This window comes from Sinohyriopsis cumingii, chromosome 14 (assembly GCF_028554795.1).
Source record: "Sinohyriopsis cumingii isolate HCF-2022 chromosome 14, ASM2855479v2, whole genome shotgun sequence".
Lineage (NCBI taxonomy): Eukaryota > Metazoa > Mollusca > Bivalvia > Unionida > Unionidae > Sinohyriopsis > Sinohyriopsis cumingii.
The window spans coordinates 73,026,740-73,052,875 of record NC_142974.1 but is presented as its reverse complement, the minus strand read 5'-3'; positions in this window follow the sequence as shown (position 1 = coordinate 73,052,875).

The window sequence follows — 26,136 nt, the reverse complement described above, 5'->3', positions numbered from 1 at the left end:
TTCCATTGTATGATAGTGTTTTTCATTATAAATTTAAATGAAAGATTATGGAGCTAGGTTAGACCTTTCGCAGAGGGAATTTGTTTTCTTATTTCTCTGGAGGAAGTACGGGGGTGAATTTTTTGTTTGTAGGTCTGGAGTTCCCTTGGGCGCATGGAGCAGATTCTTCTGCATCCATGCTCTCGATGTCTCCAAACCTGTTATAAAGTTTGATGGGGTCATCTGACCCCTTTTGTTGCCTGTTTCCATGAGATTTATTTTTGTTTTTTGGTGATTTAGGTTGTTGGGTATTGCTGAATGTAGTTTGTGTAGATGCCGTGTTTCTCTGTGATTGGTAATGAGGGGTGTTCGAGCTTGGCGTTGAATCGGGTGCTTCTGTTTGTGTTTGAGCGTCCTTCGTTGTTTTAGGATTGCTCTTCACTACAGTGGAGAAGGATGGGACAGGATGCGCTGTTTTTGCCTGTACAATTTTTCTGGCTTCTGGATAGGGAATATTATTTGTGTATTTTACCCTCTGAATTTCCTTCTCCTGTTTCCAGGTATCGCAATCCTTGGAATTTGCGTGGTGCTCTTTTCCGCAGTTGACAAAATGCGGAGTTGCTCTACAATCAGATTCCTGATGAGCATTGTCTCCGCATCGGCCACATATTTGGCTCTTGGAGCAGCGGTCTTCGTGATGGCCGTATTTTTGACACTTATAACACCGAAGGGGGTTGGGAATGTAAATCTCTACCTTTACTTGCAAAAAGCCAACTTTTACCACTTTGGGTACAGTTGGCCTGTTGAAGGTGAGTACAATGGTGTTGGTGTCCTGCAGATTGTTATTACGTTTACTACGTATTCGTCGGACTGCAGTGACACCTTCACCTTTCATTCCTTCGATGATGTCAGCGTCGGTGACTCCAGCCAAGTCACGGCAGCGAATCACGCCTTTGGACGTATTCAGTTTGGTGTGAGCGAATGAGGTTACTGGGATATCAAAGAACGTTTTCATTTTCCTGATATTGTCTGATTGACCTCGTCGCTAACACTCAATAAGAAGACAACCCGATTTCAACTTTTTAGCACTTTTAGGTGTGCCAATCGATCATGTGATAGTCTTTTCGATAACAAATGGAAATAGTGCGGCAAGCGGTTTCGTGGCATCTTTTGACTGTATGACCATGAAGCGTGGAAATGACTCCACGCTACATGGTTCATCGTCAGACTCTGATAAGGGTTTCGATCTTTTATTTTGATTATTTTGGAATTATCCATGATGGCTAGATTAAAAATTCAGCACCAGTGCTCCCCACCCACCAAGGAGCCCTACAAGGGGACACTTTTCAAGTGCCAGGGATACACAAATGCCATACTCAGTTGATAAAATTACCTTTGATTGACCTTGAAGTCGCCAATTTCTAAGGTCGGTAAAATTACCCCCCGATTGACCCGTTAAGCCACCGCCTTCTAGGAAGCCTTCTAAGACTTGGAAAAGGGAAAGATAGGGGAATAGAATATAGGGGCAACGGTGGTATCAAGAGAGATACAAGGAGAAAGAGAAAGAAGGTGAGAAAGTTAACAAAGACCTCCTAGGGCTCGGCGTGACCAGCCGATTTGTCGGAACCGGGCCCATCCCGACCACCCGTCTAACAGAAGTAGAGGCCAAAGTAGTGTATTGCAGGGAAAGCCTCTGCTCAACTACCAGGATCCTTTCCTCCCCCGACACGGGACGCAACCCACGGCAAACAGGTTGCCTCTACTTAGTCGCCTTTTACGACACGTAGCGAGGCACGTCGGGCCAATTCTACAACCCCGGACCCGCAGGGGGAGTAAAGACTTTCTGACACTAGATTTAAAATCAGTATACTGTATTTTAAAATCAGATGGTTCTTGGGTAAGGGCCATTTTAGCAGCGCGATCCGCTTTTTCGTTACCTTTAATACCAATATGGCTAGGTAACCAACAGTATATTACATTGTGGGAAACACGCAGCTCGGTAATTTTGACGAGCATGTTTTTCAATAGTGGATTCTCCAGTTTTTTTATTGCATAGTGACTGAAGTACTGATAGTGAGTCGGAGAAGATGATACTGTTTAAAATACGTTTGTTTTCTATATGTTGCAGAGCAAGGTCTACTGCTCTGATTTCGGCTGAGAAAAAATGATGTTCCATTTGGTAAGCGAACTTGCATTGTGTGATTCCCACAAACGAAGGCTGCAGCAGCCTTTTCCTCATCCTTTGATCCATCGGTGTAAATTCTTGTGTATTTTTTAAATTCGGTGAGGAGTTCATGGCAAGAGTTGTGGAAGACGCAAGGGTTTGTTTCGGATTTGTTTTCATCGTGTAGCGTAAAATGTAATTTTGCTTGTTTAAGTAGCCAGGGTGGTGTTTTGGAGATGGACGTTTTCTGAAGTTTAGAAAGAACTATTTTTGTACTGTCAAGGCTGGATGATATTCTAATGCCAAAGGAAGGTATATCGTTTGGGTTATTTTCGTATAAGGTTTTGTATTTGTGTTGAAAAACAGCCGAAAAAGCAGGATTCAGAGGGTTTGATTTTAATGTGAGAGCATACTGTAAGGAAAGCATTTATCTACGATGTGATAACGGTGGTTCGTTTGCCTCAGCTAGACGGCTTTCACACGGGGATGTTTTAAATGTTCCCAGAGCCAGTCTAATTCCCTGAAGATGAATTGGATCAAGCAATTTAAGATATGACTTTCTGGCTGAACCATACACATTGCAACCATAGTCGAGTCTGGAGCGAATAAACGTTCTATATAGATAGAGTACGACTTTTCTATCAGCACCCCAGTCAGTGTGCGCTACTACTTTAACTAGGTCAAGTGCTTTTAAGCATTTAGCTTTCAAGTTCTTTAGGTAAGGAATAAATATCATTTTCTGTCAAAGATAATACCTAAATATTTTGTTTCCTCAACAACTAGAATGGTTGTTCCGTCTAGCATGAGTTTAGGTTCATCGTGATGTCGTCGTAACTGTCAGAAATACATATATACTGTTTTTGATTTTGAGAATTTGAATCAGTTCGTACTAACCCAATTTTGAATCTTGTTTGTATTTTGCTGTAGTTGTCTTTAAATTGTATGAATGTGCTTTGATCGATAGCATATGAGAAAAACATCAACATATAGTGAGCGATCCAAACCAGCAGTCAAACAGTTGGTGATGCTATTGATTTTAATATTGAAAAGTGTCACAGGTAAAATACGCCCTGGGGCACACCCATCTCTTGCTCGTACAGATCTGAGAGAGTAGAGCCTACTAGTACCTTGAATTCTCTGTCTGAGAGAAAGTTGGATATGAAAGAGGGCAGACGGCCTTTTAGACCCAGATCGTGCAGTCATTTAGTATCCCGTACTTCCATGTCGTGTCATAGGCCTTTTCGAAATCAAAGAAAACCGCTACTAAATGTTCCTTCTTGATGAATGCATCGCGAATGAATGTTTCTAGTCTAACCAATGATCATTGGTGCTCCGGCCATATCGAAAGCCACTTTGGAAAGGAGATATTAAATTGTTAGCTTCCAAGTACCAGATAAGCCGAGAATTGATCATTCGTTCCATTGTTTTGCACACACAGCTTGTGAGTGCAATTGGTCGATAGCTGTTAGGATCAGCGCTATCTTTACATGGTTTGGGAACTGGTATTACAGTTGCTTCTTCCCAAATTTTTGGAACGTTACCAGTGATCCATAAATCATTGAAGAGTTTCAAAAGAGATGTTAATGATGCTTCTGGAAGGTTTTTCAAAAGCTGGTAATGTATTTCGTCAGGCCTAGCGGATGTGTCATGGGTCATATCTAAAGCCTTCCTAACCTAAAACAGTGAGAACAGTTGGTTATAACTTTCAGAGTTGTATGTGAATTTTAAACGTGACTTTTCTTTTTGAGTTTTAAGTCTTCGGAAGGCTTCCGAATAATTAGATGATGATGAATTATGGAAGAAACTGTCAGCAAGAGCATTTGCAATATCACGTTTTGAACTAAAACTGTTATTGCTCAGTTTCAGATGTCGGAGAGGATTTTGTTTTCTCTTTCCGTTTATTTTGCCTATAGTATCCCAAACTTCCTTAATGGAGGAACGAGAGTTTAAAGAAAAAACATATTTCTTCCATGATGCTCTTTTACTTTCTTTGATTGTGAGGGGAACTTTGGCCCGGACAATACGATATATATTTAAATTTTCGGTCGTCGGATGATTATTAAATTTTTTCAATGCTTCTCGGCGTTGTCTAATGGCTTCCTTACATTCCTTAGTGACCCAAGGTTTTTGGAGATCTTTTACAGTTCAGCGAGGATGTGGGAATGAATTCTTCTGCAATCACTGTCAAAATATAAGTAACATTCTGAAGAGGGTCATTAAAGTTGAAAACTGTATCTTCATTCAGGCTAGTTTGACAGAGTGTTTCAAACTTAGCCCAATGGGCCTTCTTAATATTTCATTCTGAAGTTGCGTAATTCATTGTAAATTTAATATTTTCAAGGGAGATTGGAAAGAGATCTCTGCTGTGAAGGTCATCAGCGACCTTCCATTCATAGTCCAAAAGCAGCGAAGGAGAACAAATTGTCAAATCGATGCACTTGTATGTACCCGTTCCTGGATGAAAATACGTCGGTGTTTTGGTGTTATATAGACACAGATTGTGTCTAGAAATAAAGTCTTCAACTTTGTAGCCTCTGTCTCTTATATGATTTGATCCCCATAAAATGGTATGGGCATTAAAATCCCCAAGTAAAACAAATGGCGCGGGAAGCTGTTGAACAAGATTATCTAATTCGTTTGGTACTAGGTTAGTGTTTGGTGGTAAGTAAATAGAATAAAATGTATACAATCGATGTAGAGTGACGCTTACAACAATCGCTTACATTACGCTATGAGGAGATTTGTTGTTTACAGCAACAGAAACTCCTCCTGAGGCCCTGTCAACATTTTGGGAGTTGGTGTTAAACAGGGAGTAGTTTTTAAATGTGATATTGTCCGTATCTTTCAAGAATATTTCTTGAAGACATTGTACTGCAGGATCATGTTTGTTTAAAAGTAGGAGAATATCATTGTAATTTGATTTAAGTCTTCGACAGCTCCATTGTATGATGGTGTTCTTCAATATCCTTTTAAATTGGAGATTGTGGACCTAGGTTAGACTTTTCGCGGAGGAAATTTGTGTGGTTATTTCTCTGGAGAAAGTACGGGGGTGAAGTTTTTTTTGTTGATTGATTGATTGATTGTGTTTTAATTGCGCATCAGATTGCTGATGAGAATTGTCTCCGCATCGGCCACATAATTGGCTTTTTCAGCAGCGGTCATCGTGATGGCCATATTTCTGACAATTATAGCACCGAAGAAGGGAGTTTGGGATGTAAATCTCGACCTTCACTTGCAAAAAGCCAACATTTACCACTTTGAGTGCATTTGGCCTGTTGAAGGTGATTACAATGGTGTTTATGTCCTGCAGATTGTTGTTACGTTTAATAGGTATTCTTCGGACTGCAGTGACACCTTCATTTTTCATTCCTTCAATGATATCTGCGTCGGTGACTCCAGCCAAGTCACGACAGCAAATCACGCCTTTGGATGTACTGAGTGTGGTGTGAGCGAATGAGATCACTGGGATATCAAAGACAGTTTTCATTTTTTCGATATTGTCTGAGTGATCTCGTCGCTCACACCAAATAAGACAACCCGATTTCAACTTTTTAACACTTTTTGGTGTACCAATCGATCCTGTGATAGTATTGTCGATGACAAATGGAGACAGTGAGGCAAGCGGTTTTGTAGCATCTTTAGACTGGATTACCATGAAGCGTGCAAATGACTCCACATTGCATGGTTCGTCGTCAGAGTCTCATAGGGTTTTCGAACGTTTATTTTGATTTGTTTTGGAATTATCCATGATGGCTCAATTAAAATTCAGCACACGTGCTAGCTCCCATCATGAAGCCCAACAAGGGGACACTTTCAAGTGCCAGGGATACACAGATGCCATACCAAGTTGATAAAATTACCTTTGATTGACCCGTGAAGTCACCACCATCAAGGGTCGGTAAAATTACTTCCCTATTGACCCGTTAAGCCACCGCCTTCTAGGAAGTCTTGTAAGACCTGGGAAAGGCAAATATAAAGAAATATACTATAGGGGCAACGGTGGTATCAAGAGAGATACAAGGAGAAAGATAACGAAGGCGAGAGTAAATAAAGACTTCTTAGGGCTCGGCGTGACAAGCCGATGTGTCGAGTCCCGGCCTATCCCGACCACCCGTGTAAGAGACGTAGAGACCGAAGTAGTGTATTGCATGAAAATCCTCTGCTCAACTACCAGGATCCTTTCCTCCCCCGACACGGGACGCAAATCGCGGAAAACAGGTTGCCTCTGCTTAGTCGCCGTTTACGACACGTATTGAGGAATGTCGGGTTAATTCTACAAGCCCGGACCCGCAGGGGATGGTTCAAAGGAGGTCCATCAGCAGACTGTTATTTCGTCGACAGGATAATCTCAGTGATCGATGCGGTAAGTTGCGCATCTACACACAGTCGCGCACAATTGTCGATGTGGCTATCCGATGCAAAGAAAAGGAGTAGCATAGGTCCAAAGATTCTGCAAATATCGCAGAAGTACTCGAGGTCATTTATAAAGACGACCTACTCGCATGACCCCGATTGTTATATGGGCATCGTGGCAAAGAATTTGTCGGATCTGTTGCTGAGATGCTGTCCAAACGCAGTGTGCAAGTGCGTACCTGGCATGTCAGTGTGCATCGTGAACAGTCTATTGTGAATCGATTTAATTGCACACTTGCACAACATTTTTCTCGGCTATTAGCACCCAGAGGAAATGTTGGTGAAGCCGAAGCGGTCTCAGGAGAAAGCAACCCGACTTCCACGACCGGATTAAAACCAGCCAACGTGCTTCTAAAAAGGAATTTTACAGTTGTTCAGAACATTTCTCAACTAGTACCGTTACAACCACTCGAAGGGTTACAAGGAGGCAAAACATGACACAGCGGACCCAGTAAGGTCCTTAGCCGGTTTTTTACCATTTTGGAACGAACTGATACTCCAGAACAACCAACTCGATACCATTTGGTACAATCATCTGGTGAACTAAATCATCGAAGCAGTGCATTTGTGGGAGAATAATAGCAAGAAGTGCAAGCAACGTGACACGTTGTCCCAATAACCAGTATTGATTGCCCTTGCACGATAACCAAGCGTGTAAGTGGTGATTCCATCGGAGAGTAACGAATGCTTGGTATCGAGCTGGGACAAATCCGCCTTGTTGCACCCTTGCTATGGTTCTTTGATCGGATTATATTTGCCGTGTGCGTCAACTTACAAATTTCTCGAAGACATTCTAGGTACGGTGGAACACTTTTGGTCTTTTTAATGTTTTTGGGTTAGGGCACAATCTGGTACACATTTAATTCTTTTGCTGAGATTATCCAAATACAGCATGAGCTTGAAAGTTTCCTTGTCAAATTCATTGGCGGCTCCTGTGCATGTGTTCATATTCATCGGAGCGTACGGAGCTTGTTGACGACAATTCAGACCTTGATTGGTCTTGGCAACATTCATAGCCATTTTCTTGCACAACTGCAGATTTAGCATGTCCAGTAAATTGTTGTGTTAGGTCCTGAGACTCGGGACAAGCTTATTGCCTTTGGTGTATTTGCGCCCAGTCTCATCAAGAACTGATCACTAATACTGGAACAACCACCAAAGGGCACGGACAGCGCTTCTAGATTAGTGAATAATCGTCGTGACTCGTGTAATTGCTCGTGATATTCCAGGTCAACTTCAAAGATGCATCCGTAATCACCGTGAGTGTTGTGATCGTGCACATTTTTTTGAAGATCAGTGTATGTAGGATAGGTCCACTGAAATCCAACAACCGGAAGTGGATGCACCATTTCCCATGAGTACAAATTATTCACATTTGAAATGCATGATGTACCTGTTGAGGTCAGCATCATTTTACTCAGACACGTTGGGGCTGTTGACACGATCAAGTATGTAACTTGGCATGGATATTCCGCTATGCATTGATCGCATCGTTAAACAGATGCTTGTCAATGTTCGTGAGCAATTAGATTTCGATCTTGGTCTTGAACAGAAGATCGTCTCGGTCAGTACCCGGTGAAGACAAGTAATGGACGGGATCTAGCTTGTGCATATCGTGGTCACGAAATGACTCAAACAAGTCCCCCAGCAACAACATATATGTGCCCAGATATAGATCGTATTAGTCGCAGACATTTTTGCACCAAAACGCAGACCAAACATTCGGCTGCGTACATTGCTACACGTAACAGCGAGGAAGAAACACTTTGATCGGTTGCAACTGAGTTTTAGTAAATGTGTTGCAGTTGTTGATGTACTTGAAAACGACACACTTTTCTTATCATCAGATCAGTATTGCTTGGAAAGTACCGGCGAGTGATTTTTGAAGATCTGTGCAGTCTTATTGCTCATTAAATTCTCCAGGGACGAATTCAAATACTGGATGGAATCGATGAAATGCAATTACTTTCGATGTTGATGGAGATCACGATAATTGGTGAGACGGATGCAATGGGTATTGCGTGCATGATCAAGTGGTCATCGTACCAACGCAGATTAAGAAGCATCACAGGGATTTGGGTTTTATTTGGATTAATCAGCAGCAGCAGATTACACGCGTCTTGTCAATCAGCTCTGCAAACACTGGTGGTGTGGCAGTGATCACGATCTTTGGAACCGAGACTTTTACTTACATGGCCGAAAGTGCTTTGCTTTTTACAGTGGAATTGCTTTGCTCTTTGGCAGTGAAGGAGTTTACACAAATTCAGCAGTGAGTGGCTGCATCAAAGTCACGAATGTTATCGCCAGACAAAATTGTCATTGCTTGTGATGATTCGAGCTGCTGTAGAATTCATTTTGCTGTGACTTCAATCGATCCAACAAATACCGCCATTGAGTATGGAGCTCCAGTGCTCTGCGAGCTCACCCTCTGGGCAATAAAACTGACTGGCTTCTCTGTTTTTCCATGATACTGAAACATCACAAAACAGAACCCACATGGAATAGTTTGATCAGCGACTTGCATATTTGTATCGATATCAGACGCACTTGTATCTTTGTTAGCTAAATTTTCCATTGAAACATTCAGGCAATTAAAATTCGCTTAGATGATATACGGGATTTTCAATTTTCGTTGTATAGCAGTAAACTTGGCTTGGATATGTTTACTTCCACTGATACCACGGCAGTATCAGTTTTGACTGGTAAGCAGTTCTTGAATGTTACATACATGCATGCATTGCTTGCATTGATATTTCTGGATGTGACTCTTGATGTAAGGTTTAAGCAGACGTCCAAGATGCATGATCCATATATAATGCGATAAATTCTGATTTTTTCGTTTCAATCGGAAGACACAAATTAATTTGAACTTGATCATGGTGTCCACGAGGAAAGAGTGGCATAAAAAAAAAAAAAACTTTTTGTGGCTCTGGCTACCTGCACAGGAAACTCGATAAAACCAAAGTCCGGTTTACCCAGTTGTCGGTGATATTTTCGAGACATGGTTTGGTCATCACTGACAGGATATAGCGCCAAATTTTCATGCATTCAGAACAACAATTACAAATTTGTTATCGTTGATTACTGACCTTAGCGGAACCCTCTTTAGTGTCGCCATGAAACTGATACAAAAAAACGTGTGATATGGTTCGATTATGGACATAGATATGACCCCTCCTCTCGAGAGTTCACCCGGATCAGGCATTGGTGAAGTGCTCTAGAGTTTCGACAATCTTTGCAATGCCTCTACCAATTGCATCGCTGATACGACTGCTGTATTTATGGTTCATAACTAAGCCGGCACGAATGTGAATCCATGGAGCAGTAGTTTCTGTAACCCATCCTTGTCACGACTAAGTGACATAACAAGACTAACAAAGATGATACTATCTGCTTTGATCCGGAGTGATCAAACTTTTGTGACACATCTACGATTCCTGAAATCACAGTTGTCAGCAGTTATCGAGCTTCTTTGCCTGGTGTGTAGGTGGGTGGTATAATGGTTACAACTTACCACTACGTTTCTGAAACTTGAATTCGGGCACTTGCAATTGTTGTGTTATTCAGCCGCTTTAGTACAGATAGCAGGGGAAAGACGACTACGACGGTTTTGTTAACCTGTCTAGTATAACAAGGCTCTCGGCTTTTTTGCACTTCGGGGTTTTAGATATTGTGGTCGCGCGCAAATTGTCTTGGTAGGATTACCAGTTTTGTTGCTGCTGATGCTGCAGTGACAGTGATGACATGTGATGGTAATATTATATATTGACTCAGCACATATATGTGCCTCAGTGATTCAAGTATACTTGTTTTTCTCATATGACTTTGTATGTGTATACAATGCTGCAGAGGTCATATAGCACATTGTGAGGTAAATCATTATTCAACAGACCTGGTATATACACAACCTTTATGTCGTGTGTTTATTGATGGCTACCATAAACTTGCCAGCCTCAGTATGTCATCACTCACCCTCTTTCTCTCTTGCTAGGATTATTCTTCATTTATACAACCCCTGCATTCCAAAGTAGTACGGAAGGCCGGTGTATGTCCACACTTACCAAAACATACTGACATATGCTTTTCTATGTTATTTGGAATGCACTTAATCGTGTTGTTGCTATAGAGAGTAGCCTGGCTAAAGACACCGAATGCCTAAGGAATGATACACGCATCGTAAGAAGATTGTGAAAGACCGCTTGAATCAGAATAGGCTCTTTAAAGTGCAGATTACAGGAGTTATGAACAGCTCCACAAATTTCTCCTGATGTTGCAGTGATCATGCACTAATGTTTAATCACAGATATTACATTGATTTGTGAATACTAATCGTATTTCCTACCGCTAGTTCGAATCAAGTTAGATTTGCGGGATGTGCTCAACACAGAAGTTAATGGCAATTGTAAAAAGTCCGCCTGACAAAATTTGTGCGCGGACTGCGATCAAATCGTTATGCAGCACAAAACATTCGTATGTTGTTAGACAACCGGCGATTGGAGATGACCTAAAATTTCAACAATGTTTCCAGCTTCTTTTCATAAAATAAGTAGCATTAGTAGATCAACGAGTTTAGCTTGAGAGCTTAAGGTTTTAATACCGAAAGCCGATCTTTCTTCAGAAATACGTTTATTACGATTTGAATCATTAGTATTAAATAATCTAATAAATGACCACGATTTGTCTTATAGTCTTTATTTAATCTTATACTGATTAACAGTATAGATCATAACACTAGGAATAATGCAATCATGCATTTTGTTGTACAACTCTAACAACCCTTCATCAGTTGATGCTTTAAAAATATTTATTTGGACACCGCTGTGATTAGTATCTTAGAGCAACTGAATACAATTAGCGTACTTATCGTCGAGCCATTCGTAAATTTGATGAACATTAGGTTGATCTTTATTTACATTATCAGTCACAACATTGTTAAAATCGTCCTTCGTTATTGGTTCTCTTGTAGATGCTCTATAAAACCTGTTTGTTTTTCGCATGGTATTATTGTAATAACAGTCTGAACAAGCGCTTTTCTTTCCTTTGCTAATACTTCCTGACGTTTATTCAACTCATCAATCGTCTGCGAAGTGCTTTTTAGGATCTTCTATTATTCCAATAATATCTGATGCAATTGTCTGATGCTTTTCTTCACGAACACATCGCAATCCTTTTTCTTTCAACTTCTCCGAATCGTCTGGTGGTACTTTATCATCATCGGATGGCTTACCGAGCATTGCTTCAGTTACTGGCTTGAAAAGTCTTGCAGTGTCCTCTGCAGTCTGTTATTGTCCGGCATCGGCTTCTTTACTTTGTTTTAAACGCAGCTCTTTGCAGTAACGAATTTATAACTTCAATGTTCCTAGCGTCCATCTAATAGCAATCTGTTGTTACTTGTCTATGCCAAGGCGAAACATATGCGAATCTATTAAACAGTGATAAGCTCAACAAATCTCTCATCCAATATTCTGAACATTGATATGGTCGAGTCCATCAAGTAGGATTAAACAGTCGGTGTTTCTCCTGATAAAACGATCGACCTAATGAAAACCTTGAGTAGCATACATAGCATTTCTTCGTCTATTCCTTGCCAATCAAACACACGATTTAATACTGACAATTTCGTTGTTGCGCAGCATAATGTCATGAAATACAATAATCTTACAATCGTCCAAATCGAGTTCAGTAACAGGAACAACATCTTCCGGTTGCCTTATAATAAAACGTATCATTTGCATCAAAATCGTTTTTTAGTTTTTCTGTTTATTTGTTGATTAATTAATACTTATCCAGCTGATGGTTAATCGTGTAAATATAATTTTTTTCAGAAAATTGTTATTAGGTAATGGTAACCTGAAGATTGTAATTATGCTTATATCTGATAATGTTTTCTATATCAAAGTTAATGATGCTCGTTCCATTATTAGTGTAAACAAACTTTTTATGCTAACGGACAAGATCGGAGATTGTTAGTGTTTCAAACTATATTTGATCACTAATCATGTAATTACATGTGTGGAATTTGCAAGTTCCCACCCTGCAGATTCTTCTACAATCATTGGATCCAGTGATGTATGTTATGCAAATTCTTATAAGACAAGATAAATAGAATGATTTATTATACAAAGTTGGGAACCTCAGTTGGAAATTGGGATTGAACATTAGACCAGGAAGCAGAACGATACAATCTAATATTATGTGAAGATATCTGGTTACAAAATGACACGAAATCTCACAATATCGCACAACAGAATTGTAATATTGGAAGTTCATTATGCTCTTGTAGGAAGTGAACCAAACTCAAGTTGTTAATAAGTCATTGAAAGCGGAGATACTATGACAGGAAGTCTTAACATGGGAAACAATAAAGTTATATCATCGGAAAGTACCAGCAAGCGGAAAAGATCTTGTTTTTAAAAAAATTCGCAGATTATCGTACTGTTGGTGATTCAATAAAGCGAGTCAGAAACAATAATATATTTAGGTGATACTACTAACAGTCGACTTGGGATTGTTTTAACAGCATGATCAAGCTATCAAAAAACACGCATAATAGTGATTTCTTATGGAACAGTATTTGAATGGAGTGGGCAACAATTGGTGTTGACACAAATTTTTAGATTAAGTTACAACTTCCTAATGACATTGCCATATGGAACTTTCATCATAGCGGTCGAGAAGCACCTGGAGATAGCGTATTTACAAATATCGATAAGAAGGACCTAATAATCATTTTTTTTTTACAATCTTATTTTGCTGTTGGAGTTTACATCGGATCAGCTATGCCCATGGCAAACTTCAGCGTTGAATATGTACTAGTGGTTAAGAATCCTTTCTATAGATGCAAAACCATTCAATCCTGGTCTAATGACCTTTTAAGCATTTTCGTTTGACGATTTAATATAAACAATAGAGTAAAGATTAGCGATATAGTTGACGTTTGCAAAGAACTGTATGGTGTTGTTTTCAATCGTGATTATCTCGGATATAGAGCATCGAAAGAAATAACGGTTCTACCAGTTAAGGCAAGTGAAGACAATACGAACATGTTTCAGAAAACTGGTTAAGTGTTCACTTGGTTCGGGCAATCGTAGCTGAGCAAATGTCGCTTAATACATCAAAAAGCTGAAGTTAAAACAGAGAAACAAATGGGGTATCTTTAACAAACTATACATGAATTTAGTTTTAGGAATTCTCTGACAATTATCATGTTAAAGGCGTAAAAAGAAGACAGTTTATTGTCAAAACAATAGATGTTTAATATGCAAAAGATATGGATTGCGTAGACGCAATAGACGGTAAAAGGAAGCTTATATTTAGTAAACATGCTGGAATTTGTAAGCATTTTATCAGAAACTCTTACAAGATTATAATGATGTTGAAACTGCTCTGGCGGTAAATGGTGAAACAAATGATGCTGGTGCATTAACAACAGTTTATTTTATACTTGTATAAAAGCTAGCACCTGACTCTCAAAGTTTTCTTATAAAGATGCTGAAATTTATACTGCATTATACGCAATTGACTAAATCTAGATAAAAGTAGCAGCTGCGACACAAGATGAAAAAAAAACTTTTTATAAGGATATGGATAACCCTGAAGTAAACTAAAATAGAACGCGGCCTCTTACAATATATTTAATAGGAGAGCGTCCAAGAAAGAAAAAATTGTAGGAATTTCATCCAAAAGCTAGAACATATTAACACAATTAGAATACACAAAAATGAAAAAAGATAGCATCAATCTTAAACTTGCCGTTGCACGGTGTTTTAACAAATGAGATGATATTTAAATACTTTTGCTAATGCGTATCTTCTACTCATTCATCATTTCAAAAATAGATTTCATTCTGGAGCTGTTTAAAAAGCTATAGAGTATACCGACACGTATGAAGGAACTGTAAATGATTATATTAATAATAAGGTTGATAAGAACAAATGCTTACTTTCTGGGGCAGCCAAAACATATACAATAGACGAGGAACTCGAACTAACATATCCAGATTCGAAGATATATGAAATATTCAAATATTTTCAGGCATATATTAGAAACATTGAGATTAAAACCTTAATGGGCGGAAAAAATAACGATTACTAGCATTACCGAACGCAGGTCTCAATTTGCCGCAGTAATAGTACTTCAATATCTAACTCTTGAAGAAACTCCACTTGAGATTATTAAGGCGGCGGTATAATGGATTGATATTTTGTAATATGCATCCACTCAAGTGGGTATCGATCAAGTTAATAGTGTTGATGAGGTTTGTAATAAAAAATTAAGAAAAGGTTTATACAAAAGATGAGATATAATAATTAAGAGACACAGACTGCTAGATTTGACTGATATCGCGAGTCTCTGGCAGATTCTACGAACAATAGTTACGGACTTTTAGTTGACGAAGCTGCTGCACAAAGTATGTATTATTGAACTAGAATAATAATGAAATAAGTTATCGACTTCAGTCATATGTCACATGACCTTGCATGAACTGTTCGGAATGAGCTAATCTCGTACAAAAACTATTATCATAAGAAATCTTATTTTGTGAGAAGAGATTGTTTTTATCGAAGAAATTTAAAGTTAATATCAATCTACCTGTTATTTTGACAAAAGAGGGTATCGCGTCAGGAAAAGCTAAATTCAATCCATTCTGATAATACTTTCAGGAATAAGTGTAACTTTAACAGCTGTTGATACAAAGATTGAAGGACGTTTTGAGACTACCAAAATTGGCTTGGAAAACTACAGTAAGTATTTACAACAGTCTGCTTGGTCATATAAGGTCATATCTGAGAGGGATTAGGTGTGATATGGACGACCTGATCCGAGAGTTTCTTGTGATTGACAGTGTGTCAACACATATTCTACCAACTACAATGAGCAAGTATAAAACATTTATCAGAAAAAATATCAGCAATTTGTATATGTTCCAGAGGAAATTGGCTCTAGAATACATTTAGCTGAGACATGACCAGTAAAAGATATGCCAGTCGTGTAAATCATAGTTGCAATGATTCCCTATCTCAATAATTGCTCATCTTTAGCAAATGGAAATTAAGTCACACAGTTTGGAAAGTTTGGTTGCATTACGCGAAATTATATTTGTGCAAAAATCACTAATGCTTGATGAATAGTTGAGGCTTTCAAATCATATTATTAGAGACAGTTCACTTACGGATTGTGTCATTAAAGGATGAACCATAAATATTGTCGCCAGCTGTCTACCGACTCCTCTGAATTGTCAACTTATCGGACAAGTATCGCGTGCGAAATACCAATGAATTCCTTGAGATTGATCGGTGAGAGCTGAATATCTAACGGTATTGGATTAAGTGTTGACTTCACTCATAGAATCGTGAATGAGCATTTGTGAATGAGAAAATATGGATATCAGGGTTTCCATTCAAAGAGTAAGACCTACTTCAAGGTTATCTCAGTTAAGAAGATTCATATCGTATCTTGAATTACAGCGAAAAATGATATAATAATGACACCTGGAAAACATCATTTGAGCTTTAAATAAAATAGTCTATATAATGATAAACTCCTAGGTCACAATGTCCAACCAATAATAAACAGTGAACTTTGATATTTCATACGATAAGTGTGATAATTTGTCAGACACCCCTTTTTAACCGAAAGAAAAGGTCACCAAATCTGTTATACAGGCTTAATCTGTTTAATCTGCACGTTGTGTGACTAGGCTTTAAAAAACAAAGGGTAGTTACAGTTGGTTGAACAATTAAATATTCATTCATATGTGGAGTATGCGATTCTGATAAGACGACAAATGAGGACAAAACAAAAAAACAAAACAGTAATAATAAACTAAATGCAACAAGTGTCAGATTACTCTAATAGAACCCCAACATTATGAAACATCGGATTTTCTCTTCATGATGAAATAGACTTATCAGACAATCATATGTACTGTGTTTACGTCTGACTGATAAGACGGTGCGATTTACATATATGAATTACATATAATTGTCACTGATCACAAGCAAGTTTCCATGCTTCCAAAGAAATCTGTGGGTCGGTGGTTCTTTCCGGGGTTTTCCCGGGTTCTTCCTCCACCATTAATACTGGCCGCCATGTATAGCCTATCGTGTGCTGAAAAATGGCGTTAAGCCCCAAAACAACAACAACAACAAAGAAATCTGCTCATAAGTACATATGTTGCCCTCGAGCAGCAGAGAGGGCGATCAGACCACTATAGGGAATGGTCACCCTTTGTTTTGAGACACAAAAAATAGTGACCCTTCATAGAGGTCAATACCACGTCTACGATTATTGTTTGTCCCAAACAGAATTGTAGACGAGCCCTCTCTGCTGCTATGTTAATTAAAAAATTGCTATATTAAAAATAATGGTACATCCAGAATCTCATACTGCAAGAATAGCACGAGAGAGACTAGAAGCAATTAAAAAATTTCTTCCCGTGCGAGACTCATTTAGAAAAAAATCTACAAGGGCAACAAGAAGCACACGTTGAGTATGAAGAAGACACTAAAAAACTGTTTAAACCGGTCACTGCAGCTACTGAGAAAGTTTCAGCGGCTGTTGAAAAAACTATATGGGGAGATATTGCAGAGGAAGATGAGAATAGGAAAAAGGGTATTTTTCCGGTATTAGAACAAACTGCGGCACAAACTAATAAAAAATAGCAAAAAGAACTAAACAGACAAAGAAGATTTTACGAGATCTTCCAACTGATATAACTGCGGCTCAACCTCCACCTTTCGGCGAAGAAATACTTGAAAGTATTGGAAAACTTCGTACTGAAGTCACCGACGTGAAAAAAGAACATACACCTGAACCCGAACTAGTAGAAAAAAAAAACGTAGAATTGATTGCAAAATTTAGGAAAGGTTTTGTCGAAGATATTAGAAATACTAAAAGAGAACAATTACCCGAACTAATATTAAATAGTATATTTAATAAATCTGATATTTTAAACCCCCGTCATCAGAAAGTAAATGATGATAATCTTATTATATATATCGCGTATATTACAACAAAAAACAGGGTAAAGGTCTAGAATATGAAATTATTAATGAAGAAGTAAAAAGACTTTATAGAGAGAGACTGAAACAACTAAAACAAAAACAACTCGCCCAGTATCAACTTCCTCCACCTCTGCAACAAACAGAACAACAACAATCTTCTTCGCCGCAGCAAAGGTTGAAGCCGGAACTTGAAAGGTCTAAAGAGCTACCTGGAAAATCAGCAGAGGAAAGATCACCCTTAAGACTATTTAAGAAAACAGCAGAAGAAGGAGCAACGGGGAGTGGTCTGGGAAACAATTTTGTTTGTCCTGATAATATCATTAATGATGTATCACAGTTAGAAGTTCTCATAGGAGGATAACGTGCCGGAAATAATTCACCAGAAGTAATTAATGAAGCATCTGATATTTGTCGGCGATTATTTCAAGGTGGTATCATGGATATCGGCGTTTACCGAGAACTTATCGATGAACTTGTTGATGACTAGTTGTTAGATAAATAGCAAATAACATAAGATGATCATACATAATAATCATCGTAAATCTGTATCGGTCAGAGTGGTAAACTCGCGATTACCAACCTATAGAGCAATTTACGGAGATGGACTTGATGATGTTATTCAGGGGTTGTTTAGACGGTTAGCCCCAAAAGTATCGCCTGTTGCAAAACAATTATCGATGAAGGCTATTGATGTTGTTCGTGAAAAAGCTCCAGGTGCAATTGTCAATGTTGCTGGTAAGGCGTTCTCGGCGATCAAAGATAGACTAGCACGATTAGTGCGACGAAAACAACAACCACCAGTAAAATTACCAAGTACTGAAATTATGCCGCAGATGTCAGTAGAATAATAAATCAGGCTGCAAATCAAAAACTAGCGGCGTTAGCTGATCAAGGACTAGGTGAATCAGGGAATAATATTTCAAGCATGATATCAGGAAGTGGAGTTTCCAAACCCGGTAATCTTCGTGTTAGACGAAAATAATTATAATAAATGTTCAAGCGTATATCAGACACAGTACTTGACATGGAAGAACCTGTGCTTAAAGATGAGTCTGTGCGTGATTATTAGTTTTATTCTTATGAAGCACGAACACCAGATCAACGTGGAGGAAGAATTGAACTACAAGTTCATGACACAAGTAGATACTTTTTACCCGCTGAGGCGTTTATTGAGGTAGAAGGTACAATTGTAAAAACGGATGATACTAATTACGTAGATACAGTGAAAATTGGTTTTGTCAACAACGGGATCATGGCATTATTTAATAGCGCCACATATATGATCGATGGAAAAAATATTGAATCAATTCAGAATGATGTCGACGTTGCCACAACAATAATTGGTCTGGCAAGATATTCTGATGATTATACAAGATCAGCAGGTCCCACAATGATGTTTGTGAAAGATAATTCTGATCACCCTGAAAGAGATCAGTATAATATAAGACGACCAAGAAACGATACTAATACCGCTCATGCTGCTGTGTGGCCGGTGGTTCATGGTTCTAATGATAATTTCAACTTGGGATTTACAGCGCGTAGAAAAATGTTGCTTGGAAACAATAGAAGATTTTCATGTACAATTCCACTATCGCATATTTTTGGATTTTGTAGAAATGTTACAAAAGTTATTTTTGGAGTTAGACACACGGTTGTTCTTGTAAGAAAGAGTGATGATAACGATGCTCTGTGGAGACTTCTTGGTGATGCTGGTAAAGTAGTATTATCGAAACTTTCACTGTGGATGCCGGTAGTGACTCAAACGATCGCAGAAGAACAAAAGTTGATTTCTTTCATGGACACTGGTGGTAAATTATTGTTGTCATGGTTAACAACAAGCAAGGATAGTATACAAACTGACGTTAACGGTCGGTTTACATGGCATATAGCATCACAACAGGGTGTTTCTGCACCACGGCATATTTTTATTGCTTTCCAGCGCCATGATCGATTAGGCTCACAAGTTCGCTCTCATATGATATTTGACCAACTAGGTATTACAGATATTTCTTTACGTATAAACCGACAACAAGAACCAACAGAAAATATACAACTAAATTATAATCAAAATAGTATAGGACGTGTACATCATCGTTTAATGTCATTCATGGGACGTGATCAAAATGTTGATACTGGGTTGCAAATATCACAACATGATTTTAGAACTTTATATCCGATTTATTATTTTTCATTAGAGCATCATATACATCTTAAAGCAGCGTTAAATACAGGTGGTGTTGATTATATAGCAATCGCTGTCATACTCAGCGATAAAGCCATGTTACTTGAAGGTGGTAGTGGTCGAATGAGAGTCGTTGATGCACCAGTGAAAAATCTTTAATTATTCAGAAAAATATTATTTATCTAAAAATGTCGTATAGTCATGTTAATGTTACTTTGACTCCCGGTCAGGTCAAAAAGCTTCAATCAAAAACCACCAGCAAATGCGGAACTAAAATATCACTAAAACGAGATCAGATTGGTGGTGGTCCGAACAAATTATCGTTGACAAATAATCAGATTAAACATTTCAATAAAGCCCTAGAATCAAAAACGGGAGTTCAATTTCATCTTTCTCCGAGCGCCATCAAAGACATGGTTAAAACGGGTGGTATATTTCCACTTCTTGTGGCTATTCCAGCGTTAATAGCTGCTGCTGCTCCAGCCGTAGCAAAAGCAGCCGCGTTAGGTGCTGTTCGAACAGCTGCTGAAATGGCTCTAAAGAAAGCAACTGCAAATGGATACAAAAAAAGGGACGCGGTCTAAGATTACCGGGATCTCGCTAGGGAAGAGGTCTGAGGCTTCCACGTTAGATACTCCAGCATCAAATTTTGATTTACTTGATGTTGCTAAAAAATTAAAAATAAAAGTCTTTAGAGGTGTTTTTATGCGAGATCGATTACCAAAACAACCAAACAAACTAGAAACAGGTATTTTTAATCTAGACTCGAATTCAGGACCCGGTACTCATTGGGTATCATACGCGGTTGATCCACGTGGAATTGTTTATTTTGATTCGTACGGGTTAGCTCCACCCGTTGAATTTCTCAAGTACGTCGCACCACATCACGCAAGAACCTCTGGTTCAAAAGTTTGGTATTCAACGCTACCCACACAAACAATGACAGATCCGCCAATATGTGGCCGTGAAGTAATTAATGTACTTAACGCTATATCAAAATCATCCAAACCGCCACATAAAGTCGTGCATGATTATACAAGTAACCGATTCGTTTTAAACAACAGGTCTTATTATAATGATTGATATTTACGGAAGATCTTCTTCTACCAGTAAGAAAAAAAAAATCCGACGTTGATCTGTCGAAGTACGGAACTAAAGATGAACTCGCTGATATCATGAGCCTGGTTGGAGTTGACCCAGATGAAGTTGTTATTTTTCAGGATCGATATGGTAAACTAAAAACGAGCAACATCAGATGGAATGATATAGTTCGACGAGTGTTCGGTGCAGTTACGGATAATATACCTGTGTTTACTGACAGCGGCAAAATCAGGGATTCAAGTTTATCATTTAAAACTATCAGAGATGAAATTGCAAAAAATGTTGCTAATCGCGTGAAAAACACCGGCGACACAATGACGGGTGAACTCAGCATGAACGGAAATAAAATAGTAGTTTTAAGAGATCCAACATCCGACGAAGACGCAGCAACAAAAAAATATGTCGACGTCAACTACAACACCGTAGATGGTAAATTATCCACGCTGCGGGCCGAGTATGACGTTCATGTAAACACGTTTGCAAGACTTCACAGAAACTTTCAAAAAACTAATGAAACCGCAGAGCAATTTTTTGGTAATCCGCACTCCGTTGACATAAAACTTTCTGATATTAAGACGAACACCGACATGATCAAACAAACACAGCAAGACATCGTAGAGGGGATTCCTGATATCGTTAACAAAACCAGTTTGATTAAATTCCCACCTGGAGTTACTCCTGAGCAGATTAAAAACATCGTATACACAGTATCATCGGGATTCGCAACATGGTCGCAGCAAAATAAAACTATCAAATATACCGCAACAGTCACTGGCGTGTACAGGTTGTCTGTGTTCAGTGCTGCAAAATTTGAAATATTTACAACGTTTCCATGGCGTCATTCAACTGATAGGTTTTCCGGGGTTGTATCTGTTATACTAAATAGCGGAACCGAAGAAATATTTATTTTGGAAGCAGCTGATAAGAAATTAATCACAACATCTTACTGGTGGTGTTTGGAATTTGTAGCTGAAACACCTCAATTATTTACTGCATACAAATATATGGATGGTGCACAATACAGGTACAATCAAGCGCGTGAATGGCAGGCAGCGTTAAAAGATCGAGTCGAACAGTATACAGTAAAAGTAAAGAAATATCGACGACGATTAGTCATCGTCGACGTGATTGTTTATTCAGTATCCGCTGTTGTTACTGGAACCGGTGTTGTATTATCAGCGGTGACAATGATGGCACCAGTAGCTGTAACTATTTGTATTTCAGCAGCAACAACGATTGCAGGTGTGCTCAATATCATCACAAAAAAATATGTACCTGCACGAATGAAAAATTGTCCGATTATATAATAAAATTACACACAACGACGGTAGCATACTCGAAATTATCCTCGTCAGTGATGGAATTATATCTGATTTCGAGTTTTCAATGATGACTAAAATATATGAAGAAGGTATCGGTATTAAAGATACAAATATTAATAATGACAGAATTACTCTAGCAGATCGTGACTAATACAACTCCGCCAAAGATAACGATGATCTCGGTAAGTTCAACTAATCCTGAATTTAGTATTAACTTTCCTACTGCAATTCCAGTAAAGGAAATAGCACTAGCACAATCACGGGTATATTACAGCTGGCCAAATATCAGATCAAAATCATTTAATGGTACACCAGCAAATAATTCGCTTGTATTTGCTAACAAGAACAAACCAGATGGTACTCCTGACTGGATAGATGTTGGAATACCCACTGGTAGTTATGAGATCGAACAAATCAATGAGGAATTTCAACGTAGAATAAAATCAATAACCGGAAAAAAAGCAAAAATATAAATTAATGTTCATGAACCGACCCTGTCCTCGACGGTTGAGATACATTCTCCTGATTATGCCGTTGATATTTATCAATCCACGATAAGATCCGTACTAGGTTGGCCTGTTGTTCCTCCAGTGTATGAAGGACCACCAGAACCAACTCGGGCTGATTTTACGTCATCGAAAAGTTTTCATCATAATATTAAAATGAATTATACAAGTTTCTGGTGGAACATAGACAAACGGGTATGGAATAAACGGGATCAATTTCGTTTCGAGCGAACTGGTGAATACTACTGGCTCTTACACAACGCTGATGATGGTAATAACCTGTATAATTCATTTTACGATATAAATATCAATAATGTCATTAGTATCATAAATTCAGACCATAAAGAACAACTAGACAATTTACGTGATAGTTTTCGGGAATATTTGTCTGATTTGACATCTATGCATGAAGAAATTATTAAGCGAGTAGAAATTTTAAATCATGTAACTGATACTATTGAATATTTTCATAATAGAATCATAAACCTGGTTTTTGAATCATCGGGCGATCATAGAAGGTTTTTTGCAACCAAATACAAAATACCCGAAGCTGACATTGTCACGTTTAAGTTTCCTGATTATAATCCAGATGGATTAAGAAAATCTGTCAACGATGTCATTGATGAATATTTTCCTAAAATACTCGATGCGTGGAGAAAACAAGCACCACATCCAACTGTTCTCAGACATGATAATGATCACATGGCGGCGGCAGACACGTATCTCCGGGAATCGTTAATATAACCAGCACGATCGTGGTCAATCTGGTTTGTGACGTAGTCGATGGCAGCTATCAAATAGACCTCGGAAAATCAAATCAGGCTCAACAAGTATATATTTTATATACATTTACACCACAAGTTTCCCCTGGAAGTTTAATCGTGCAAGAACCAACTAATCCTGTGTATCTGCGGTGTCACAATAATATGTTAACACGAATAAATTTTAAGCTCACAGACCACCTTAATCGCTTAATTGACATACGTGGAGAAGAGCTTGTGATAAATCACATGTGAAATCTTAATTAATCAAGTAAATATTATATAATGTACCAGCACGTGAGGGTTTTTATACATGACAAAGAAGTACTTGAAAACGCCATCAGAACAGCGTTTTCACAAAACACAGCAATTTAACGTTAATTTAGTTATTGATGAATACGGAAGTGAGGATTTCTTATTAACACAAGAACAGTTAGATGAGCTCCGTCAAAAACATATTATCGAGATCATTTGCAGCAGAGATCAGATTCTAAATTATGCACACTCCTGTATTAAACTCGATCAACTTAAAAAATAACATTCCAGAATAAATAAAACAATGGGTGGATCAGAAATATTTTATTTTATTTTATTTCATCAGAAATATTTTATTTTATTTTAACAGCAATATTTTATTTTATTTCTGAATTTCAGTGAAAAATCAATAAATTTCGTGTTTTTGAGGGGTATCTTACCCATTTTGGGTGATTTTTTCTATTAGATCGTTGGGTAAAGTTGCCTGATTCTCTAATTGATTTTAATTGAATAAAAACACAAAAACCAGTAAATCAGTAAAAAAATTACAAATTTTTTTAGCTAATTTTACTGATATTTGAGCTAATTTTACTGAATTTTTTGTAATTTTTACCGATATTTATTGATTTTGGTATTTTATTCAATTAAAATCAATTAGAGAACAGGCAACTTTACCCGACGATCTAATAGGCAATTCAGAAAATAAAATAAAATATTCAGAATAAATAAAATAAATAATAAATCTGAGTACCAACTAACCCATCAGAGTTATAAATTTCATCATTTCACATAAATCTGAGTACCGACTAACCCATCAGAGTTATAAATTTGATTGGTTTGTATGATTCTGAGTACCAACAAACCCATCAAATTCAGAAAAAATAAATAATAATTCAGAATAAATAATAATTCAGAATAAATAGATAATAATTCAGAATAAATAATAATAATTCAGAAAAAATATAATAATTCAGAATAATTCTGAGTACCAACTAACCCATCAAAATTATGAATTTGATCATTTTACATAAATCTGAGTACCAACTAACCCATCAAAATTATAAATTTGATCATTTTACATAAATCTGAGTACCAACTAACCCATCAGAGTTATAAATTAGATTGGTCTGCATGATTCTGAGTACCAACTAACCCATCAAATTCAGAAAAAATAAATAAATAATAATTCAGAATAAATATAATAATTCAGAATAAATAAATAATAATTCAGAATAATTCTGAGTACCAACTAGCCCATCAAAATTATGAATTTGATTGGTCTGCATGATTCTGAGTACCAACTAGCCCATCAAAATTATGAATTTGATTGGTCTGCATGATTCTGAGTACTAACTAGCCCATCAATTTCAGAAAAAATAAAATATTTCAGAATAAATATATAATATTTCAGAATAAATATAATCTCAGAATAAATATATAATATTTCAGAATGAATATAATCTCAGAATAAATATATAATATTTCAGGATAAATATAGTCTCAGAATAAATATAATCTCAGAATAAATATAATCTCAGAAAAGATAAAATATTTCAGAATAAATATAATCTCAGAAAAAATATAATCTCAGAAAAAAATAAAATATTTCAGAATAAATATAATCTCAGAAAAAATATTTCAGAAAAAATTAAATATTTCAAGATAAATATAAACTCAGAATAAATAAAATATTTCAGAATAAATAAAATAGTTCAGAATAAATATAATATTTCAGAATAAATATATAATAATTCGGACAGGGTTGCTTTAGTCGTTACCTGTTGACATAATTTTTCTTAAGTATCGTATGCGGGTACTGATTCGTACTCGCTGGATAATCCCGATCTGACCTTTTCTACTGCGACAGAAAGAGGAATAAATTCATTTACTTGATCATCGTTCGCCATAGCTAGTGACTGAAACATAGCTGCCTGAATCCGCTTTATGAACTTATATTGAGATGATAGAACATACTTATTTTCATTTTTAAGTTCTTCTAATGTTTCAAAATCAGATATTATTTTTTCAGGATTTAGTTCATTAGATATATTAATTCCGTTTTCTTCTAGTTTTTTGATAGCAAAAATAATATCTTTGATATTTTCATGGTTCATTATATAATATATAAATCTTTAAAATAATTTTTTTTTATTCCCTACCGAGTGTTTAGCGAGTTCGTCGGGATGTTTCAAGGACGGCACAACACGTAGTAATTACATATTTACAGCCTCATTAAACTCGCAGATTGCCACCGCATTCTACCAAAGTTCAACGGGCATACGAAACACTACCCCCAATGAGAGCCCCTAACCCGTCAAACAACGGTCTAGAGGCGCAAGAGGGTAAAGACAATCCCCATTAAACTCGCAGATTGCCACCGCATTCTACTAAGTTTAGAGGACACACGGAACATATAATCTTAATTAAGGACAGCACAACCCTCAACT